At 35.1% G+C, this 24,586-nt stretch overlaps 1 long non-coding RNA gene across 1 annotated transcript in view; it reads right to left on the reverse strand.

Moving 5' to 3' along the window:
* LOC133651593 (uncharacterized) overlaps positions 1-22,827 on the reverse strand; it is a 78,252-nt gene extending 55,425 nt beyond the window's left edge. The window contains exon 1 of the long non-coding RNA XR_009826451.1: positions 22,729-22,827. This is a non-coding gene — a long non-coding RNA (uncharacterized LOC133651593). The remainder of the gene's footprint in view (positions 1-22,728) is intronic.
* Between the last annotated feature and the right edge of the window lie 1,759 nt (positions 22,828-24,586).

The raw sequence follows: 24,586 nt of genomic DNA on the forward strand, positions 1-24,586 counted from the left end.
CCACACCTAATGTGTGTGTGACAATCATTAAGAAAAGAAAAGTAAAATAATATTGTGAATTAATTGAGAACAGGAAGTGAACAAAAGCGTTAGCAACCGCTATGTAAAGGTGAAGGGGTATGATTAAATAAGCTCTGCTTCTTCCTACTCTTTTTCGAACATGTTGAATACAGAAACTGGAAATTGTGATGTATCATGTTGTATGCACGCATGTTCCAAATAAACACAAACTCAACTCAACCTGTTTTCTCTTTCAGTCTGCTTTTTTATGTTTTTATTTTTTATTTGTTAATAGTATGTTGTGGGCCACAAATGGCCCATAAACTGCACTTTGGACACCCCTGCCGCTGAATGGTCAGTGGCTAACTAATCTATGGATCTGTTTATTATTTTAGTTTGCAAACTGCATACCAAGAGGTGTTTCTAATATTTTTTTATGTTCAACTGTACGCGATTTTTGACTGACTGAAGATGAAGCTAATTTCTTTATCTAAAATACACGATTTGAAGAAGCTGCAAGCAGTGGCAGCATGACTGACTGCAAGAAATAAGAGGGAAACTCTCTTCCATGATGGAGTCTGATCATATAAAAGAGGTAAAAAAAATAAAAATGGAGACATAGAGGGAGTGTTATCAAACGGATGCTTGTGGCGGAGACGTGGTGAATCAGTGGATTGACAGCTATTTCGCTCAGCCACATCCCTCAGTGGCGGGAATATGCTTAGCTGCTCTATGCAAAGCAGCATCATGAATATGCGCAATTAGGTGGGAATGGTGTAATTTTTCTGGGTTATGGGATGTGACGTGTGTGGAGCAGGCGCATACATCAGCATAAAGACTAGCGACAAACGTGTTTTCCTCCCCACTGCAATAAGACCTTTTGCACATTACAACACTAAATACAGTTTAGGCCAATTTGATTTCTTCTTATGATCCAAATGCACAGCTTGGAATTCAATTAACAGAATGTTGCTTCAGAGCACACACGCCACTGATGTATTTTTGAACATATTTTAGGGGCACATATATACATAAAATATACAACATAAAGTAGCAAGAAACACGTCAATAATGAATAAAACAAAACATGTTCTAGACCAAAAATCACTTCATATTCTTTACTGCTCGCTAGTGTTACCATATCTGAGTTATTGTGCAGAAATATGGGGAAACAACTACAAAAGGACGCTTCATACACTAAGTGTGTTACAAAAAAGATCAATTAGAACAATACATAATGGATATAGAGAACATACAAACTCTTTATTCATTAAATCACAATTATTGAAATTCAACAATTTGGTGCATTTGCAAACAGCTACAATTATGTACAAAGCAAACTATAACCTGCTACCCAAGAATGTACAACAATTCTTCTCAACAAAAGAGGAGAAATATAACCTTAGAGGAAAATCTAATTTAAAACATTTGAATGCTTGTACAACACTTAAAACCTTTAGCATGTCAGTATGTGGAATTAAATTATGGAATGGATTAAGCAAAGAAATCAAAGAAAGCACCAATATGATTCAGTTTAAGAGACTGTTCAAACTACAAGTGTTCACAAAGTACACAGAACAAGAATTATGATTAACATCTTGAACCTTTGTTTTCCCCTTTTTTTTATTGAGACAAAGATTATTTATGTATTTAATATTTGTTTGCATTCTCTGGTATATTATTTATTTGTTCACTGTTCTGTTACAGAGAACAAGGAAATTGGATAACATTGCTATGGAATGAAAAGGGGTAGGATTAAATAAACTCAGCTTCTTCTTACTCCTTTTCGGACATGCTGTAATGAAACAACTGGAATTGTGTGATGCATTACATTGTATCGTATTCATGTTCCAAATAAACTGAAACTGAACTGAACTGAACACATCACTTGAAATTAATAGACACACAACTGGAGCGCTATTGTAGTTTTGATCACAAAAGGGAGGAACGTAAAGTTGCTGTTTAAAAATGTGTTGGTGTTATTTGCAGCTGTATTGTAACTGCATGGCCAAACTATTACAACCAGCTTTCAATACATGATATACATTATAGACTACAACTGCAATAATAAACATGTTTTTCAATTACAGTATCAGTCAAAATCCAGCTTTGTTACTTTTTTAAAACGGATTGTTTGACACATTTACTGTATTGACGCTCATCAAACAATACAGGTGTACCTCATTTTGTGGTGTGGGGGAGTGCGCGAGCATTTCCAGGAATTTTGGGCCATGGGGAAAAAAATCACATTGGGCCCCTGAGCAGCTGTTTTTTAGCTCCATTGTATATCAAGAGCCCTTGGAATTGTCATAACTTTTCTCCTTATGCTGCAACCTGATAATACATGAAGGGGCATAGCACCAAATTATGGGCCCCCATGCACAAGACTCATGATGGGCCCCCTATCCAACCCTAAACCCAACGTCGCCACCCAATACACACACTTGGTATATTTACATGCACAAAGAAAATTATTTCATGGATTTGGTTAAAACCAAATTTGTATATATATATATATATATATATATATATATATATATATATATATATATATATATATATATATATATATATATATATATATATATATATAAAAATACATATATTATATATATATATATATATATATATATATATATATATATATATATATATATATATATATATATATACTATGTATATATATATATATATATAAATACATATATATAAATATATATATATATACAGATATATATATATATATATACTATGTATATATATATACATATATATAAATACATATATATAAATATATATATATACATGTATATATATATATATATATATATACAGTATATATATATATATATATATATATATATATATATATATATATATAAATATATATATATATATATATATATATATATATATATATATAAATATATATATATATATATATATATATATATAAATATATATATACATATATACATATACATATATATATACATATATATATACATATATATATACATATATATATACATATATATATATACATATATATATACATATATATATATACATATATATACATATATATATATATATATATATATATATATATATATATATATATATATATATATATATATATATATATATATATATATATATATATATATATATATATATATATATATATATATATGTATGTATGTATATCAAATGGTGTCAACAAAGTCAATATGAAATGGCCGGAATATGAATTTAAATAACCATTTAACCATTACTTATAGATGATACTAAATCTTCCTTTACTTCAGAGTGGAAAGTTGAGTTCATACCCTTATATAATTATCAATATATGAACCCTAATACCACATCATCATTTGTATGATTATTATTATTATTAGTGCATCTACTGGGGGTTAAGCCTCACCCGTCTTTACAACGTAGTGGCGCCTCTGTTTCTAACATTCATCGAGGGTCCTTGACTGCACCACAGTTATGGGCAACGATACAAAAGTGAAACTTGTACATAACTTTCTCCTACACTGCTACTAATTGTATTTTTACCTTTCTTCTATAACGTAATCCTTGTTCCAAAATGCTGGTGCTATGTGTGACCTATTATGCAAAATCATCTTTTCTTACCTAGTGGTACTTGTTTTTGTGTATCTAGGATCTGCATAAGTCCCAAAAATTTCAAGTCAAACAATGGAAAAATTGTGAAGATATTTTTAAAACAATTTTGTTTTCCTTTGTATTCCTGCCAACCGGGCCGTTTGGAATTTGCTAAAACCTGTTACGCTTTTCCTACGGATGATGTCACCGGATTATCCATATATGGTGTGAATTTATCCAACGTGTTTTGCGCTGGTTTCCCTTTATAGTCCTCGCTGTAGTCAATATGCTCCTTATTTTTCTCTATCTTCTTGTTGTGGGGCATTCATCCTCCGCTGTTGCCATTTCTAATAAGAATTAGCGTATGGTTTGAAAATATATATGTCAGTAGACTCGCTATGGAAGTGCCAAACACTACAACATAGATGTAGTGTTTAAATTCCATAATTTAAAGGTGAGTTTTGATGAGGTTATGATGTCTGTAGTGTGTGAGGTGTTCACAGCGAGGTTTGCCTATCCGGGTGGAAATAACCATTTTGCATTTTTAATAGTAGTCTTAGACATTCTTAATCTGATTCAAGCAACCGTATTATTAAACTAAATCTTAACATTTATGGCGTTTTTTTTACAAGCTACATATTTAAAAGACAATAAAAAAAAACTATCTTAAAGCTTCACAAAAAGACTAGGGGCCCAAGTGCGACATCCCTATTTCCGTGCGTTTCCCACCTAGGCCTTCAGTGATGTCCGACTTCAATGATTACCTCTCAAAATACCAACATATATGTCACCACATGACCATAGCTGGAGAAATACTACACTTAAACGCATTTACGCACTACTATGAATTGAAACACATCAACAGTGTACAAAAAGGGTTATTTTCTGGCGCATTTAAAAATAATAAACCCGCATCAGCAATTAAAACATACCTTATGCTGTACTGTGAAAATTAAAATTACAAAAAACAGATTAAACGTAAGAGGGGGCGACTTGTCCAGGGTGTACCAGCACCCCCCGCGACACCAAAAAGGGACAAGCGGTAGAAAATGGATGGATGGAAGATTCCATCCATCCATTTTCTACCGCTTATTCCCCTCGAGGTCGTGGGGGGCGCTGGAGCCTATCTCAGCTACAATAGGGCGGAAGGCGGGGTACACCCTGGACAAGTCGCCACCTCATCACAGGGCCAACATAGATAGACAGACAACATTCACACACTGGGGCCAATTTAGTGTTGCCAATCAACCTATCCCCAGGTGCGTGTCTTTGTAGGTGGGAGGAAGCCGGAGTACCCGGAGGGAACCCACGCAGTCACGGGGAGGACATGCAAACTCCACACAGAAAGATCCCGAGGCCGGGATTTAACTCACGACTACTCAGGACCTTGGTATTGTGAGGCAGACACACTAACCCCTGTTCCACCGTGCTGCCCGGATGGAAGATTAAACGTGAAAAATAAAGAAATACCATTTTTAAACTCACAATTTGTAGCACCCAATCGACGGCGTATAAGTCAATGGTACCGCTCATAGTCGTTTGATTTGAGTGGAAGTGGGCATTTCCCCATTTCATCGCTGAGCTAGATTCCGTTCGACATGGTCTCACAAGAAGATATAATTTCTCTTTAAATATCCTTCTTGAAAATGGCCTTGCAAATATATATCTGCCCCCTAATCAACGTTTTGTTCTCCTTCTTTGTGGGTTAAATAAGGGACTATCTGTGATTTCTCTGCTAACCCGATATGGCTACGGCGCAACACTTCCTGCTTTAGTAAATTGCAACTTGTAATTGGATACTCACTTTGGAGTGACAAGTGAGTATCCAATCACAGTCTCGTTAACATCAGGCTACCTACATAGGCTCTCAACAACTCGTGATCTAACTGGCTATCGCAACTGTCTATCAACTGTATGTGTTCTCAAATTCCTCCGATGCAAACCCTCAGCTAAAAACAACAGCACTGGAAGGAGCATAATAGGACATGAAGAGAATATGAATACTTTTCGATATTTAGGGAAAGTAAATACAAATTTATTGTTATCTTTAATTACAAACCCTGTTTCCATATGAGTTGGGATATTGTGTTAGTTGTAAATATAAACGGAATACAATGATTTGCAAATCCTTTTCAACCCATATTCAATTGAATGCACTACAAAGATAAGATATTTGATGTTCAAACTCATGAACTACGTGCAGTGATTTCTCCAGATTCTCTGAACCCTTTGATGATATTACGGACCGTAGATGGTGAAATCCCTAAATTCCTTGCAATAGCTGATTGAGAAAGGTTTTTTTTAAACTGTTCAACAATTTGCTCACGCATTTGTTGACAAAGTGGTGACCCTCGCCCCATCCTTGATTGTGAATAACTGAGCATTTCATGGAATCTACTTTTATACCCAATCATGGCACCCACCTGTTCTCAATTTGCCTGTTCACCTGTGGGATGTTCCAAATAAGTGTTTGATGAGCATTCCTCAACTTTATCAGTATTTATTGCCACCTTTCCCAACTTCTATGTCACGTGTTGCTGGCATCAAATTCTAAAGTTAATGATTATTTGCAAAAAAAAAAAATGTTTATCAGTTTGAACATCAAATATGTTGTCTTTGTAGCATATTCAACTGCATATGGGTTGAAAATGATTTGCAAATCATTGTATTCCGTTTATATTTACATCTAACACAATTTCCCAACTCATATGGAAACGGGGTTTGTATGATCATGATTCCTGGTTATGTTAGGCCAGCAGAGAAGTGACCCTGACGGCACACCACTGCTATTTCCCCTCCACTTTGATATATTGTATATATAAAATGAATAAAATAAAAAATATGCATTCAAAATCAAGCCTATCCTTGAACAGAAGCAGTAGAGGCACTAAAAGGAAACCACGACCAAACAACAACGTGGGAAAAAAAACAAAAAAACAGAATATTTCACCTAACATGCTAGAAGTCTGTTTGTAATAAGTATTAGTGTTGTTGGAGACCAAGAAGTGCAGCACAGTTAATGAGAAAGCTGCACAAAAACCCCCTACACTATGATTTAGAAATACCCTGGATACTTTTTTTGTAGTGGCATTGAATTTCTAAGCATTCATTTGTGTGTGTGTGTGTGTGTGTGTGTGTGTGTGTGTGTGTGTGTGTGTGTGTGTGTGTGTGTGTGTGTGTGTGTGTGTGTGTGTGTGTGTGTGTGTGTGTGTGTGTGTGTGTGTGAGTGTGAGTGTGTGTGCTTTAGGATTCAATTCAGATGAACTTTTAAAAGGAACTGAACATATGAATGCACAATCAGGACAGGCAGATGAGAACAGGAACACTGACATAAAGCATCTATTAATAATTGGATGATATTCACTCTCTCACACACACACGCACACGCACACACAACTATATCAATGCATGTGCACGTTCTACACACTTTTCAAGCTCTTCACAGAGAGCCAATTTATAGATACTGTACTAAAGCAACCCCTCATCTTTTCCCTTTGCCATGCCCCTGTCCCCCCGTACACACACACACACACACACACACACACACACACACACACACACACACACACACACACACACACACACACACACACACACACTCACACACACAGGGGCACGCTGAGCCCCCTGCCACACATACCGAAGGGGAGGACGCATCCCTCATAGCACCCAGGAAATTAACTTGACATTTGATGCAGACAGAAAATATATTTCGGTGGGGGAGGAGCGAGGGATAAAAAAAAATAACAAAGTGTACCAAAGCAGAGACAGCGTCAACCCGTCCCTTGTTCATCCTTGCCCACCCCCCACCGCCTTTAAGCCAGGGGATGCATCCAAGGGGGATTTCAGCAATCTGCAATGCAGACGCCACTGGGTGCCCACGGAAAATGAGCTTCATCCTTTGCCCGTCCCTCTCGGTGTTTCCGTCCCCCCTTTTGTTTCCGCCTTTTATAACCCCCGCATGTTTTCCCTATTTCCCCCTCCCGTTCGTCTCGGCGCCTTCCAATCAAGGCGCCCGTTGGATAAGCAAATTCAAGATGGAGGACTGGCGGTGTGTTCAATTAGTGAGCGTGAGGGCGCTGTAAAAGGAGGCTACCTCTGCATTCGAGGGAGGCTGTTCTTGCCTCACATATCAAGGTGTGTGTCCTGTTTATATGCCAGGAAACGGTGTGGCCATGCATATGTCTGAGAACATTAACCTGGGCAGGCCACAATTAATGCGTCATTATGTGGTGCTCCAGTTTTACACGGAAAACAACGGAGCACCGAGCAGAGCCGGCGTCCGTCTGGGTATCCTCGGCATTAGACATGCGGGAATGTTAACATCATTATGCACGATTGCCAATGTCTGTGCACACACATCCCTCCCTCATTCCCCCCGCATATTGTGTCTGCTTAAAGAACTGATTCAAACAGGAGTTTGCCTATTCACACTAAATACAAGCTGTCCAAAAAAAAAAAAAGATTTTCAGAGTGATCGCGATTCTTAACAATACCGTTTTTTTTCCATTTGCTTACACGCATTTAGTAAAAAAAAAATTCAAAAGGGTTTACACACGTTTCCAAACACAACATTCAATTCTTAGAGCACCACAGTCGGTCTACCGTTTTAAGAAGGGACTAAAAACCCACCTTTTTAGCACAGCTTTTATCTAATTTCTCTGCCTTCTTGTTTTTAAATGCACTGCTTGCCTATCTGTTTTATCCAGTGATTTCATGTTTTTATTTCGATTTTATCTATGTTTTTATGTTTTATCCAGTGTTTTTAGTGTTTAGTGTCTAACTTTTTAACTTATTACTTTTTTAAATATTTTGCAGCACTTTGAGATTTTGACAAATGTAAAGTGTGTTACAAATTCATTATTATATTATAATATTATATTATTATTATTATTATTATAAAAAATTATTATTATTATTTATTATTAATTTTCTTAATTCCTAGATTATTTGCAAAATGACACACATACACCCATTCGTCAAAATAAAGCAAGCATTTATAAAAATGCAGTTTTTATTGTCATCTCACTCATGCAGACTTCAAATGATGAGACACTATTGGAGTGAGTTATCCAGAACAGTGATAAATACAAAACACATTTGTAAAAACTCCTGTTTTACTATAAGAAATCAGCATAACACTTTAGTATGGGGAACATAATGAAAGTAACAAAGACTTATTAATTTAGAGTTATTTGGACACTAGGGGAACATATAAGGGTTAGGGTTAGGGTTACTAATAAGCAATAATTCTGAGGTTATTGAGGGAAGACCCCTTTGTTGTATAATAAGGCCATTCAGAATAAGGCATTCATAAGTACTTAATAATCACTAATTAAGAGCCAATATGTTACTAATTTGCATGTTAATAAGCAACTAATTAATGATGAATATGTTCCCTATACTAAAGTGTTACCGAAATCACATGTTTGGGGCATTTTGCTCGACCTTTTTAGCATATGTGATGAATGATTACTGTAACTTGACAAAATATATTGGCAAATCCATAGCAAATGTCATTGTTTACAGTTTCAGTGTACATTGTTTCATTGTTTCAGTGGGCCTATATGTAAGGACTTAAAGAGAAAGTAAACATATCCTGTAGTCTTTTCAAGAAGTGCTCAACAATGGTGCTGCAAACTGCAAATATGTATTTTTTACCACAGTCAGGTAAAGTAACATATCACAGTAGTCAACAATGACATGCAGTACAAATTAAAACTTGAGACAAATAAAATGGTTTGAAAAAAAATCTGAAGATGAATACAGTTTTTTCCAATTGCTTACACACTACATTTTACATTTTCACACAGATAACAAAAGTCTACACACAGTAGACAAAATCACTGTGCAGATTTGCCTAATATTAGGCATAGACTTTGTGTCAGTTTTTGCGAAATATTCCACACAATGCTTTCTTTACACACACCTTCCCATCTTGCACAAAGATAACGATTGTGATACACACATTTTCACACTTTACAAACACACTAGGATTGTGATACACACATCTTTACACCTTACACAAGGATAAGGATTGTGAAGTTACTTCCTGGTCAATCCAAAGGGCTGGCTTGCCAACGACCACACAATTGAACACATTGGATAATCACATCCACCAGGTGTAAAGACACACAGGTGATACATTGAAAATACAGCTTTCAAGTGGGTGCGATAGCTATACACTTTTTTCCATTTGTAATTTTTATCTCCAGATTTTTTTCAAACCTTTTTATTTGTCTCGGGTTTTAATTTGTACTGCATGTCATTGTTGACTACTGTGATGTTACTTTACCTGACTGTGGTCAAAATACATATTTGCAGTTTGCAACATCATTGTTGAGCACTTCTTGAAAAGACTACAGGATATTTTGACTTTCTCTTTAGGTCCTTACGTATAGGCCCACTTCAAAGTAAACAATGACAATTGCTATGGATTTGCCAATATATTTTGTCAAGTTACAGTAATCATTCATCACATATGCTAGAAAGGTTGAGCAAAATGCCCCAAACATGTGATTTCTTATAGTAAAATAGGGTATCTTACAAATGTGTTTTGTATTTATCACTGTTCTGGGTAACTTACTCCAATAGTGTCTTATCATTTGAAGTCTGTGTGAGTGAGATGACAATAAAACTGCATTTTTACAAATACTTGCTTTATTTTGATGAATGGGCGTATGTTTTGACCGAAGTGTGTCATTTTGCAAATAATCTAGGAATTAAGAAAATTGAATGTTGTGTTTGAAAAATGTGTAAATCCTTTTGAAAAAAGACACACAATTAGTAAAATTGAGTGTAAGCAAATGGAAAAAAAACTGTCAAAATGACAGCATAGAATAGAATAGAAAGTACTTTATTGATCCCTGGGGGAAATTCAGCACCACAGTTTGCTCACAATAGACAATAATAATAATAAATAATATAATATATATAATATATTATATATATAATATATATAAATAATATAAATATATTCTAAATATACTCTACATTTAAGTGCAGTCAAGGAATATATGCATTATACAGTCTGATAGCTGTCGGTATGAAGTACCTCCTGTGTCCTATAGAGTTTAGAGTATAGGCTACATGTGCAGACTTGGGCAACAGCAACTCTATGAAAGTTAAAGTACCAATGATTGTCACACACACACTAGGTGTGGTGAAATTTGTCCTCTGCATTTGACCCATCCCCTTGATCACCCCCTGGGAGGTGAGGGGAGCAGTGGACAGCAGCGGTGCCGCGCCCGGGAATCATGTTTGGTGATTTAACCCCCAATTGCAACCCTTGATGCTGAGTGCCAAGCAGGGAGGTAATGGGTCCCATTTTTATAGTCTTTGGTATGACTCGGCCGGGGTTTGAACTCACAACCTACCGATCTCAGGGCGGACACTCTAACCAGTAGGCGAACGTACTCAAAAGCCTCAGTTAGTGATTTTAATCATCACCTGCCTGTCTCGCTGGATCAGGCCCTAGTATCTCATCCACATCACATGTGCAAGATGGGGAAGTGTGTGTAAAAGCATTGTGTGGAATAGTTCGCAAAAACTGTGACGCATACTCTATGCCTAATATTAGGCAAATCTGTCCAGTGGTTTTGTTTACTTTGTGTAGACTTTTGTTAACTGTGTGAAAATGTAAAATTAGTGTGTAAGCAGTAGGAAAAAACTGTAATAATAATAGTCCCAAGACGCAAAACAAAACAAAACAAAACAAAACAAAACAAAACAAAACGGTACAAATGTAGTTTTGTCCTGTAGTACCTATTTTTACCTATTTTTATTTTAGTGCAAGTTATTCTTTTATTATTGTGTTTAATTCTGGCTTGTCCCAAATCTTATCTACATGGGATTGTATATGTTTAATCCTTTTTATGGGGAAATTTGAGTACATGTACTATTGTGTGAGCTTGGCAATGTTGGTGATGCTTGTTATGTGGTAGGTCTGTGTATTGCATATCTAAGATGTTCCTTTCTCTGTGCATTTAAAGGGATGTCATGATCTTGCTGGCTGCAAAACAAGTTTACCTTTGGGTACTAATAAAGTAACCTAACCTAATAATAATACATTTCATTTGTGAAGCACTTTACATTTGTCAATCTCAAAGTGCTACAGAGTTTAAAGCAGGGGTGTCAAACGTACAGCCCGAGGGCCGGATCAGGCCCACGAACAGGTTTTATCCGGCCCGCGGGATGAGTTTGCTAAGTATAAAAAATAACCAGACATTTTTGAATGAAAAAAACAGCTGTTCTAAACCTGTCCTCTGGATGTCGCAATAGCAATTGTTTGTATCTTTGTAGATGATGCTACATATGTACAAAATAAACCACAAGATGTTAGTACATCAGTCAAGGCCAATGATCAAACCACATGAATAACATACTGTAATTTGATTTTGATACAATTTTTGTATCTTGATAGATTGAAAATGAACACCAATGAGTTGACTGATGAACATTATCACATAATTTATACAGATATATAAATAACGACAAATAAAGATAGAATACCATTAACCGCAACATGTAAGTGTAAAAATGATCAAACTACATGAATAACATACTGTAATTTGATTTTGATATTTTTTTATTATCTTGATAGATTGAAAATGAACAGCAATGAGTTGACAGATGAACATTATCACATAATTTATTCAGAAAATATAAATAACGACAAATTAAGATAGAATACTATTAACCACAACATGTAAGTGTAAAAAAAAAAAACAACATTATGATTTCTACAATTTCAGAATGTGCTTTTTAAACAAAGAAAACAATCTGAAGTTGTCTTTATTTTTAAGTCATCGTGCCGTGATTTTACCAGTCCGGCCCACTTGGGAGTAGATTTTTCTCCATGTGGCCCCCGATCTAAAATGAGTTTGACACCCTTTGTTTAAAAGGATACAAGAGTAGTTGAAAACCCATAAAACATCTAATTTAAAAAAATATATATATATGGATATATATTTTAAAAAAAATCAAGAATCGACCCCCCCCCCCCCCATTCTGTCCTGTCCAGCCATTTTAGATTTTTTTTTTTAGAAAAAGTAAGTGTTGCATACTTCTCTTGTTTTTGTATTTGACTAAAAAGCCCTTTCTTAAACAAAAACAGTTTTTTTTAAGTGACATAGAAATGGATAAGAATAGTTTGTTTTTATGGAGGAATGTAGTTAATCATAGATCTGGCATCCAATGTTATTTAAAAAAAGTATAGATTTTGAATTAAAAAATTGTTTTTAAATCGAATCGTTTCCCCCAAAAATTGAATGGTGTGGTGCCCGGAGGTTCACGGCCCTACAAACTATGTATGCTGCTTCTCTCTGCTTGTAAAGAGTCATTATCAGGATTATATCCGACTGAGGGAGGAAAGGGAATTGTTACAGTGTTGCATGACTCATAAAATGAATGTGAATTACATACAGCAAATGTGGAGTGACATTTAGACACAGATGTGTGCATCTTAGCTTTTACAGTAAACAGGTTGCCCTCCTATTTTCTTTAATATTCACGGCGAGAAACAGGAGTCCAGTAAAAAAAAAAAAGCTACACAGGCGGGTTTTTATTTGGAAGGCGGCTTGTGAAATCTGGCTTTTATTTGCATCATTTGTATTCTGAGGGGGTGCTGTCAACATATTGCATCATCATGCACACATGCTGCAACGGTTGCTAAATTACATTTGCATTTCCTGCATGGTGGAATATCCTTATCCACGGTGCACTTTGGAAAAAAAAAAATATATATATTTTTAAAAATGGCTGCTGCATATAGGTTTAGGTTTGTGCTGCATGTGTTCAGTACAATGTAAGTGGCATTTTTTTTGTGTGCATGTACAAACACCTCCCCCCTCGCTTTTCCTCGCTGCTCCTGATTTGCATTCATTTGCATGATTTCACAACGTGCATATCCTTTGTTCTGGTTGCGTGGTGATGCAGAAGACCCCCCCCCCCCCCCCCGACCCCCATGACCTCCCCATCCCTCTCTGCGATGTAAAATAGTCAATTTTTTTTAATTGAAAATGACAAACCTTTTTACATTGTGATATTCTCGGAGAAAAAAACCCACAAAAAAACTGCGTCAGAATGATGACAAATAAAGATGCGGATGCTTTGGGGTGGTGCGACTACATTTCCCTGCATGTAATTGACATTGTGTTATCGCTAAGAGGCATGAGCATTGGCAGCATGTTGCATGGCGAAAGAACATCATCCAGGCATGAAATATGGACTTACCTGACATAAAAAAATATGAGAACCATAGATGGAAACTAAATCATTCACGACAAAAATTTGCCCCTGTGTGTTTTCATAAATAATATACAATCTCTCTCTTTTAGTTTTCTCCACGTTTTACAACTACTGTGTGTTGATCATTACATATTCTAAGATCTTTGTTTATCATTTCTTTTATTCCTGAGCATTTTGATGTCTGCGGCCACAGTTAAAGCCCTCCTACAGTATATGCTGGCATCTTTTGTTGTCTGATGTTGTTTTATCTTTCCTGACCACACACACACACACACACACACACACACACACACACACACACGCTTGTATTTGTTACCTTCTTGAGACCTCGCAAAATGCCTACCTCTTTAGGACCACCCTTTCTAGATAAAGATTCGTATTTACAACATTAATAATATATACATAGTTATGCGAATATAAAAAAGCTTGTTGTGAAAAATGAGTTGGACTTTCACAAGAAAAAGGTCACAATTTCACAAGAAAAACTTAGAATTTTGGCAGTATTACAGTAAAAGTCGTCATTTTACTCAACGTAAGTCAACATTTTACAAGAAAAACTGAACATTTGTACAATATTATGATAAAAGTTGGAATTTTACTCAATAACAGTCGCAATTTGACAAGAAAAGCTTAACCTTTTGGCAATTTTATGAAAAGAGTCATAATTTTACTCGACAAAAGTCACAATTTTATGAGAAAACTTAAAAATGTTGGCAACATTATAATAATAATCGGAATTTTATTTGACAAAATTATGACAAAAGTCATCAATTTACTCAAAAAATGTCACTATTTTTACAAGAACAACAGCAAAATTGGCAATATTGTGATAAAAGTCAGAATTAAAAAGTAAGAATTGTACATAAAAAAGTAAGAATTTTACGGAAAAATATTGCAATATTATAGAAACAGAAAGAATATGACCAATTACCAATTTTATAAGAAAAAAGTCGACACATTGTGAGAAAAAGACTGCTTTTAGGTAAAAAAAAAAATGTTTGGAATTTTTTGTTTGTAATTGGTTTTTAATCTTCATTATTTACTTCAAGTTATTACAGTATGTCTCTATATACATATTTACATTTATTATTTTTAAATAAATTTTGCCCAGAGGGGGCTTATTTCAATTTCTTGCTTCTTGCACACACTTGTTTTTTCATATGTTGACCAGAGGTGGAGCACTTTTAAAACCGACACACAGTCAATTTTGAAAAATCCCTCCTTTGGTTTGGGACCACCCTAATGTTGATAGATTCCACCACCAGGGGTGCAAATGAGAAATTCTCTATTAGATGCAATGGTTTTCCGTATTGGGACCATGATTTATGTCCTAACTTGTTCACCGGTCCTCATATGGAAGGTACTTTTCCTTGTTGATGTCTCAAGAAGGGCAGAAATACAAGAATGCACACACACACACACACACACACACACACACACACACACACACACACACACACACACACACACACACACACACACACACACACACACACACACACACACACACACACACACACACACACACACACACACACACACACACAACACACACTGATGTTAAAGAAATGTATTGAAGCTGGCTCTCTGATGGCTGACTTTAGAAAAAAAACAGACCCAAAATAGACCTTGTATGATTACTGTTTTTTTTGGTTTCGCTTTATTTAGATCCATCCACGAGTTTTCATTTTTGCTTAGAGGATGCTTGCGTGTACAGGAATAATTTCAGCCGTTCCTTTTGTCATTTTTGGGGCACGGTTGGTTATCCACTCATAACAACATCACCTGTGTCCATGAACACGGTAACGTATTGTGAATTCCGCATACACATGGATACAATTATGCATACAGTATACTGCATTGCAAAAATGGGACAATACATTAGGAACATCCATCAGTTTGCAATTAACAATCGCAACAACAAACATATTGATAAATAAATACGTCTCTATTGTGTTGAATTTGAAACCACTCTTGGTACTTAGTGCTTATCACGTCACTTTCTCTTGACTTCTTCAGACATTTTTAAAACCTTTTGATGAAACGTAACACAATTAACTATGGCACAAACGAATAAACGTGTCATACGTGCGGACAAGATGAGCTTATTAAAACGATTTGTCTCTCCTCAGTGACATCAAATGTAACATGTAATAATGATGGAGGGTCCTAATTGAAAAGTCAGTGTGCGTTCCCCAGGACACAAATGAGGCCAATTAGGGTTTTCGCATGGATTTCCACGGCCAGTGGATATCTTTTTAATTGTTGTTTGAATATCGTATGTGTGTGTCATGCTACTGTCGACGAACCTCCGTTTCCTCTTTCTCGTCCTGACTTTGGTATAAACTACAGGGCATGGAATGGGTCACGGGATGTGATCGCCTGAGCTCAATTCCAACTGTTGTTAAGCTTTTTACTGTGTCCTCTGGACCGCTACTAACATTTCTTCCTGCCAATAAAATGACACACACTCACTCATCAACAGAGATGGGCATGTAGGAGGATGAATAAAAAATACATGTGACAGCTATCATTACTTTTGAGACGTGGTTAAAGCAAGCATGTGTGTTTTCAGTGACTTTGATTTAGTGTGACAAAAAAAACGACCGTCAAGAGGCATTTTTTACTCAAATGTTTTGCTATAATGCCTTGAACCTACTGTCTAAAACAGGAATGCCCAAATTTTGCCAGCTGTGTTATTTCCTTTGGCCCACCAAATTTAATACATAATCATTGATGGCATGTTCGCATGGCTACATTGTAAAAAAGTCAGTAGATTTAACTGTAAAAAACTGGCAGCTGAGTCACCAGAAATTTACCGTAAATTCATCAGTGGTACTGTTTTTCCATTTACAGTAATGCACTGTAAAAACAGGGAACGTAGATTTTTCGGTTAAAAATAAACAGCTCAGTTGCCAGAATTTTGCGGTGAAAATAACATTGGTAGTGTTTTTCAATTTATTAGTAATGCACTGTAAAAAAAAATGTCCGTAGATTTTACAGTAAAAAAAACTGGCAGCTCAGTCACCAGTGATACAGTTTAAATTTACAGGATTGTTTTGTAAAAAACACCGTAAATGTTACTGTAAAATTCTGCTGATTGAGCTGCCAGTTTTTTAAAATTGTAAACCTGTAGATTTAACTGTAAAAAAACTGGCAGCTGAGTCACCAGAAATGTACCATAAAATCATCAGTGCTACTATTCTTCCATTTACAGTAATGCACTGTAAAACAGGGAACGTAGATTTTTCGGTAAAAAATAAACAGCTCAGTCGCCAGAATTTTGCGGTAAAAATAACAATAATAGGGTTTTTACATGTTTTAGTTATGCACTGTAAGAAAATGGCTGTAGATTTTACAGCAAAAAACTAGCAGCTCAGTCACCAGTGATACAGTTTAAATTTACAGGATTGTTTTTTAAAAAACACCGTAAATGTTACCGTAAAATTCAGGTGATTGATCCACCAGTATTTTTCATTGTAAACCAGTAGATTTAACTGTAAAAAACTGGCAGCTGAGTCGCCAGAAATTTACCGTAAAATCATCAGTGGCACTATTCTTCCATTTACAGTAATGCACTGTAAAAACAGGGAATGTAGGTTTTACGGTAAAAAAGTAACAGCTCAGAATTTTGCGGTAAAAATAACATTGGTAGTGTTTTTCAATTTATTAGTAATGCACTGTAAAAAAAAATGTCCGTAGATTTTACAGTAAAAAACTAGCAGCTCAGTCACCAGTGATACAGTTTAAATGTACGTGTTTTTTTTGGGGGGGGGGGGGAAACACTGTAAATGTTACCATAAAATTCAAGTGATTGAGCTGCCAGTATTTTTAATTGTGAAATCTATAGATTTTTTTTTTTTCGCGGGCTAACTAGTTGCGTTTGAATTTGAGACTCCTGCTTTACGGTAAAGTTGTGACTTTTTGACGTCCTATGGAAAATGATAATCTCCACCCACGTCCTATAATAAAAACCTAAACGCTTCGAAATTTAGCACCCCCCATATGTCTTAACTGTCTGGGTAAAGTTTGAAAGTGATCAGATAAAATATCTGGGAAATACTGGTTACAGAACAACACCTGGAAATGGCAAAAATCCTCAGAAAATTACCCTTTGGAATGTTTTGAGGTTTAAAATGTACATTGAGATTATTGAAAAAAAATCAAAGATTGTTCAACAAGAAAATATGGAACTAAAAATGTCTGCAACAAAGATTACAAAAGCCAGGATTTGGAAAATTATATAGATCCAGATACAATTTTTTTCTCCCACATCAGTAATAATTGTTTTTATTATACAGATGATCAATATAATAGCAACATTACATGCGATAACAAATTGTCAATTATTCATTTTAATAGCAGAAGCTTGTATGCAAACTACAACAACATTAAGAACTTTTTGGAACACATCAACGAACCATTCAAAGTGATTGCTGTCACAGAAACATGGATTGATGATAAAAAAGGAATAGATTTTGATCTGGAGGGATATGAACTAAACTACATCAACAGAACCAACAAAAATGGAGGAGGAGTAGCTGTGTACGTGATGAAGAACCAGAACTACAAAGTGGTAAAAAACATGTAATTTGCTATAGATAATATCTTAGAATGTATAACCATTGAAATATGTCGGGAAAAAAGCAAAAACATATTCATCAGTTGTATATATAGATCACCTAAGTCAAGTATGGAAACATTTGAAGAATGGATCAAGGCTACTTACATGGATAATGGTCAAAGAATAATGTTCTTATGTGGTGACTTTAATATTGACTTATTGAACCCTAACAAGCAAAAGTCTATTGATGACTTCATTGATACAATGTACAGCATCAGTTTATATCCAAAAATCACAAAGCCAAGCAGAATCACAGCACACTGTGCCACGCTTATTGATAATATTTTTACCAATGAGTTTGACAATAACACTACAAGTGGTCTACTTATAACCGACGTTAGTGATCATCTGCCAGTTTTTACAATATATGATGGACACTACAAGAAGAACATGGAAGACAAAAGGACATTTCGAAGACTGTGCACAGAGAAGAGGATGACCGCTTTCAAAATTGAGCTACAAAAGCAAGATTGGGACAATGTGTACAAGGAAAAAGAGGTTGATGAAGCATATGAACATTTCTTAAACAAGTTCATAATACTTTATGACAAACATTGTCCATGGATACAACTCAGTAATAAACAGAGAAAGAATAATCAACCATGGATGACAAAAGGACTAAAAAATGCTTGTAAGAAGGAGAATACACTATATAGAGAATTTATAGCACAAAGAACTATAGAGGCAGAAATTAAGTACAAAAAGTATAAAAACAAGTTAACAGACATACTACGATCATGTAGAAAAGAATATTACAGTGAATTATTGGACAGGAACAAAAATAATATGAGAGCAACATGGGGCATCCTCAATAGCATTATTAAAAACGGCACAAAGAGGGACTACCCTCAATACTTTTTAGACGGAAATAAAAAAATGACAACATAAAGGAAGTAGTCGAAAGCTTCAATAATTATTTTGTAAATATTGGACCAAAATTGGAAGAAAGGATTCCAGACCCAGTTCCAATTGAGGACTATAATGATACCATAGAGCGAAATCCCAACTCCATGTTCCTCAGTAATGTGACACAGGAGGAAATAGTTACAATCGTGAAAACATGTAAATCTAAGACTTCAACTGATTGTAATGGAATTGATATGGATACGATAAAAAAGGTTATAGAAGAGATCTCAGGACCATTAATGTATATTAGTAACCTATCATTTCAAACAGGTACATTTCCAAACAAAATGAAAATAGCTAAAGTTGCACCAATTTATAAGACTGGAGATAAACATCAATTTACAAATTATAGACCTGTTTCTTTACTTCCACAATTTTCTAAAATCATTGAAAAACCAATATGGATACAGAGCTAATGTCTCAACTTCAATGGCTTTAATTGAAATTACAGAAGAAATTACCAATGCAATAGACAGTAAAAAATGTGCAGCAGCAGTTTTTATGGATCTAACTAAAGCATTTGACACAATTAATCACAATATTTTAATCAAAAAACTAGAACGATATGGCATCAGAGGGTTAGTATTAAACTGGATAAGAAGTTATCTAACGAACAGGAAACAATACGTGAAGCTAGGCGAACACATGTCTACAATGCTAAATATACCCTGTGGTGTACCTCAGGGATCAATATTAGGACCTAAATTATTCAATCTCTATATAAATGACATTTGTAAAGTTACAAAAGATTTAAAGTTAGTATTATTTGCGGATGATACAACAGTGTTTTGTTCAGGAGAGAACACACAGGAGATAATACAAATAATAACAGAAGAAATTAACAAATTAAAAAGATGGTTAGACAAAAACAGACTATCAATGAATCTTAGTAAAACTAAAATAATGCTATTTGGTAACAGTAGAAGAGAAAGTCAAACACAAATACAAATAGACGGAATAGAAATTGAAAGAGTAAATGAAACCAAATTTCTAGGTATAATGATTGATGATAAATTGAACTGGAAATCTCACGTAAAAAATATACAACAAAGTAGCAAGAAACACGTTAATAATGAATAAAGCAAAACATGTTCTAGACCAAAAATCCCTTCATATTCTCTACTGCTCACTAGTGTTACCATATCTGAGCTACTGTGTAGAAATATGGGGAAATAATTACAAAAGTACACTTCATTCATTAACGGTGTTACAAAAAAGATCAGTTAGAATAATACATAATGTTGGATATAGAGAACATACAAATCCTTTATTTATTGAATCAAAGATACTGAAATTCCACGACATAGTGAATTTGCAAACAGCTAAAATTATGCACAAAGCAAACTATAACCTGCTACCCAAGAATATACAACAATTCTTCTCAACAAAAGAGGAGAAATATAATCTTAGAGAAAAATGTAATTTAAAACATTTGTACGCACGTACAACACTTAAGACCTTCAGTATATCAATATGTGGAATTAAATTATGGAATGGATTAAGCAAAGCAATCAAACAATGTACTAATATGATACACTTCAAGAAACTCTTCAAACTTAAAGTGTTTACAAAGTACAAAGAAGAAGAACCATGACAAACATTCTCAATTTATTTCATCCATCCATTCATTCATTCTTAAAGTAATCTTACTTATCTCATCATATGAAATATGACTTTCTTCACCAATTATTATTATTAAATTCTTACTATTATTTATTTATTTATTTTTATTGTGATTACCTATGGAGTTTATTGTGAATAAATTGAGAACAGGAAGTGAATAAAAAAGTTTCAGCAACTGTTATGTAAAGAAAAGGGGTAGGATTAAATAAGCTCTGCTTCTTCCTACTCCTTTTCGAACATGTTGAAAAGAGAAACTGGAAATTGGGATGTATCATGTTGTATGCTTGCATGTTCGAAATAAACTCAAACTCTAACTCTAACTCTAAAAAGACACATTTACATGTTAACTGAATTAGGCACATGACTTATATTTATATATGGGGGCATGAGGCTAAATTCCTCACTGGCGGTACTATTGCAGGGTAAACATCGCTGTTTGGCCCGTGGACCATTGGCACATTTTCACGTTGGCCCTTGGAGGCAAAACGTTTGGGCACCTCTGCTCTAAAGAGCTGGACGCACGCACAAAATATTAACAAAGAACATTCAGATGACCTCTTAAGACTGCATCATGTATATGCAAAGGAACATAGGTCATACAATACAGAGTTATGTTCCATTACTTGTCCATGCAGCTTCTAATATTAAATATGTTGTTTAATCATGTGTCAGTAACCTTCAATATATAGGGAAGGGTACCTTTGCTGTAGCCTGGGAATACAATGATATTTATTAGCACTCATGTGCTAATAAATGTTAATTTTATTAACATTTTATTTTAACATTTACAATGAGCCAAATGATAACCGTGCTGTCCAATCTTGATTTCTTACACTTCTGAGTCTCATTTGCAAGTGTTATATATTAAATGTGCAGTTGCAATTGCAAGCTACGGTGTGTTGCAGAGCGAGGGAGTAGCCTTTGCTAAAAAAGCAAAAAAAAAAGTGCTTGTACAGTAAGTATTGTGCTTATTACACACCCGCTGTTTGATCGCAATGTGCATCTTAGTCGTACTTTCATTTGGAGGTGTTGAAATTGGCGTGTAAAATCACTAATCAGCAGCATGTGTATGACAAATCCTATGTAAATTAGCATCGAGCTAACGCATGTTGAAAAGTGTACGTTGAAGTGTTTTCTATCAGGCTTGTTTGCCTTGTTGGCATGGAAAATTGCAAAATTGCCTCGAGAAATAATAATATATCAGTATATATTACATACTGTATATATAATATGTAAATATTATATCTATGTTATATTTTATATTGCTACTATGGTACAATTTTTGTGTACTTAATACCTGCATTATCCTTCCCATCCTTACCCTTTCCATCCTTTGAAACTGAGCTACTGTGTGGAACAATTTCTCTTGTGGATCAATAAAGTTTGTCTAAGTCTAAGTCTCAGTCTAAGTGAGACAGTCGGGCTGAGTCTGCTCTGAGTGCTTGTTTGCCCGCCTTGTGTTTCAGCCGGTGCCGAGTCTGCAACCAAGACGTGACTGGCAATGTTTTATTTTACGACGGAATCCAGTACATAACTCAGAACCAAACTTCAATGACATCTTTTTATTTAGTTCTATTTATTTCATCATGGTGTAACACGAGTGACATTTTGCGTGTGAAAAATAACTAAATAGTCTTTTTTTTAATTGGCATTCTTTGCCTGGCACTGGCATGCAGGAATTATAATCATCTGTGTGTCTATCAATCCAAGCTTACCTTAGGCAGGTTCAGTGGAACGCAAATCCCAAACGTCACATTGTTGTCCATCTTCTGCTTTCTGGAGGCCTCCACAGGTCCAGTTCTCCATCTCTGCAGCAGAACAAGTGTAAAATGATCAATTATGGCATGGTACAATCAAATTGCACAATTCAACTCATCCGAAAAGGAGCAAGAATAAGCAGGGCTTATTTTACCATTTCTATCACTGATGACATCATAAAACTCACAATGGCATAGTCGAGGGTGTTTAAGGGAAACATGGATTGCCATACTTCAGAATATTGTATTTGTTAATACGCAACCATAACTGATCTCCAGTTAGGGTTGTATGGTATGACGGTATTAGTATAGTATCGCGGTACTAATGAATCAAAAACGGTACTATACTCTGTTTGAAAAGTACCAGTTCGCCATATATATATATTTTTTTTACAGGCATGACGGCACGTCGTCATGTCGTGACATTGCTGGTTTTACGAGCAGAGGAGCATGTTTGGCAGCGCACACACACGGAGTACTTACAAGCAGACACAGTGTGTAGACAGAAAAGGGAGAATGGATGCATTTTGGTCTGACAACTAACAATAAAGGTAAAGTTATAACACTGAAACGCCCTCAGGAAGAGGTGCTTTAAAACATGGCCAGCTAGCTAGCGGCTAACGTCCATCCGCAGTCGGCAGTGTTTTAGCTACTTCTAAATCACTAATCCTCGCCTGCATGGCGACGAATAAAGTAAGTTTCTTACAAGTATCATCCCTGCAGGACGAGGAATAGCTAAACATGCTTCACTACACACCGTAGCTCACCGGCGTCACAATGTAAACAAATGCCATGGGTGGATCTACACCTAACATCCACTGTAATGATACCAAGTATAAGAGTGTATCTAGATGATACTATTATGATTACATCGATATGTTTTATCATCAAAAAAAACATTTTCTTTTTTATTTAAAATTCACATTATGCTTATAAACTCAGTAAATACGTCCTCGGACACATGATGATTAAATATGACCAATGTATGATCCTGTAACTACTTGGTATCGGATCGATACCTACATTTGTGGTATCATCCAAAACTAATGTAAAGTATCAAACAACAGAAGAATAAGTGATTATTCATTTTAACAGAAGTGTAGATAGAACATGTTGAAACAGAAAATAAGCAGATATTAACAATAAATGAACAAGTAGCTTAATAATCCATTTTCTACCGCTAATTTTGACAATATAATAGAAGGATAAATGACACAAAATGTTACTGCTTATGCCAGCAGCCTTTGTTTGCTTACTTACAACTAAAAGAGAAGTTGTCTTATATGTTCACTATTTTATTTAAGGACAAAATTGTTCTTTGATTAAAATAAGAAACATATGTTTAATATATTGAAATATTTTTTGTTAAAATAAAGCCAATGATGCCATTTTTGTGGTCCCCTTTATTTAGAAAAGTATCGAAATATTTGTATCGCGACAACTCTAGCTCCAGTACTGTAGTTATGACCTGGCAATTCTTTTTGAGAGTGTCTGATGACTACAAATCTGACAGTGGTGAACAGGAGAAGCTAATGAACGAACACAAACATTAAGTTACTCTGCACGTCGGATCATTCCAAAGTGCGGTTCAGTACGAGCACAAACACTGCATTCAACTGTGGGCTGATGTATTAGCATACATGCTAATGCTAACTAAAGTAGGTTATTTGTGTTCTCAATGACAGAGATGCTGTTTGCCTTATTTCAGGTGTGTGTGCCATCAAAATGATTTTGATGTTGACATTTATGGTACAATTATTACACTGTGCTAATTGTTTAAAAAAAAGAGTTAAATTGTATTTTAGTTTTTAAAGAA

This window comes from Entelurus aequoreus, linkage group LG06, assembly GCF_033978785.1.
Source record: "Entelurus aequoreus isolate RoL-2023_Sb linkage group LG06, RoL_Eaeq_v1.1, whole genome shotgun sequence".
NCBI classification, from domain to species: Eukaryota; Metazoa; Chordata; class Actinopteri; order Syngnathiformes; family Syngnathidae; genus Entelurus; species Entelurus aequoreus.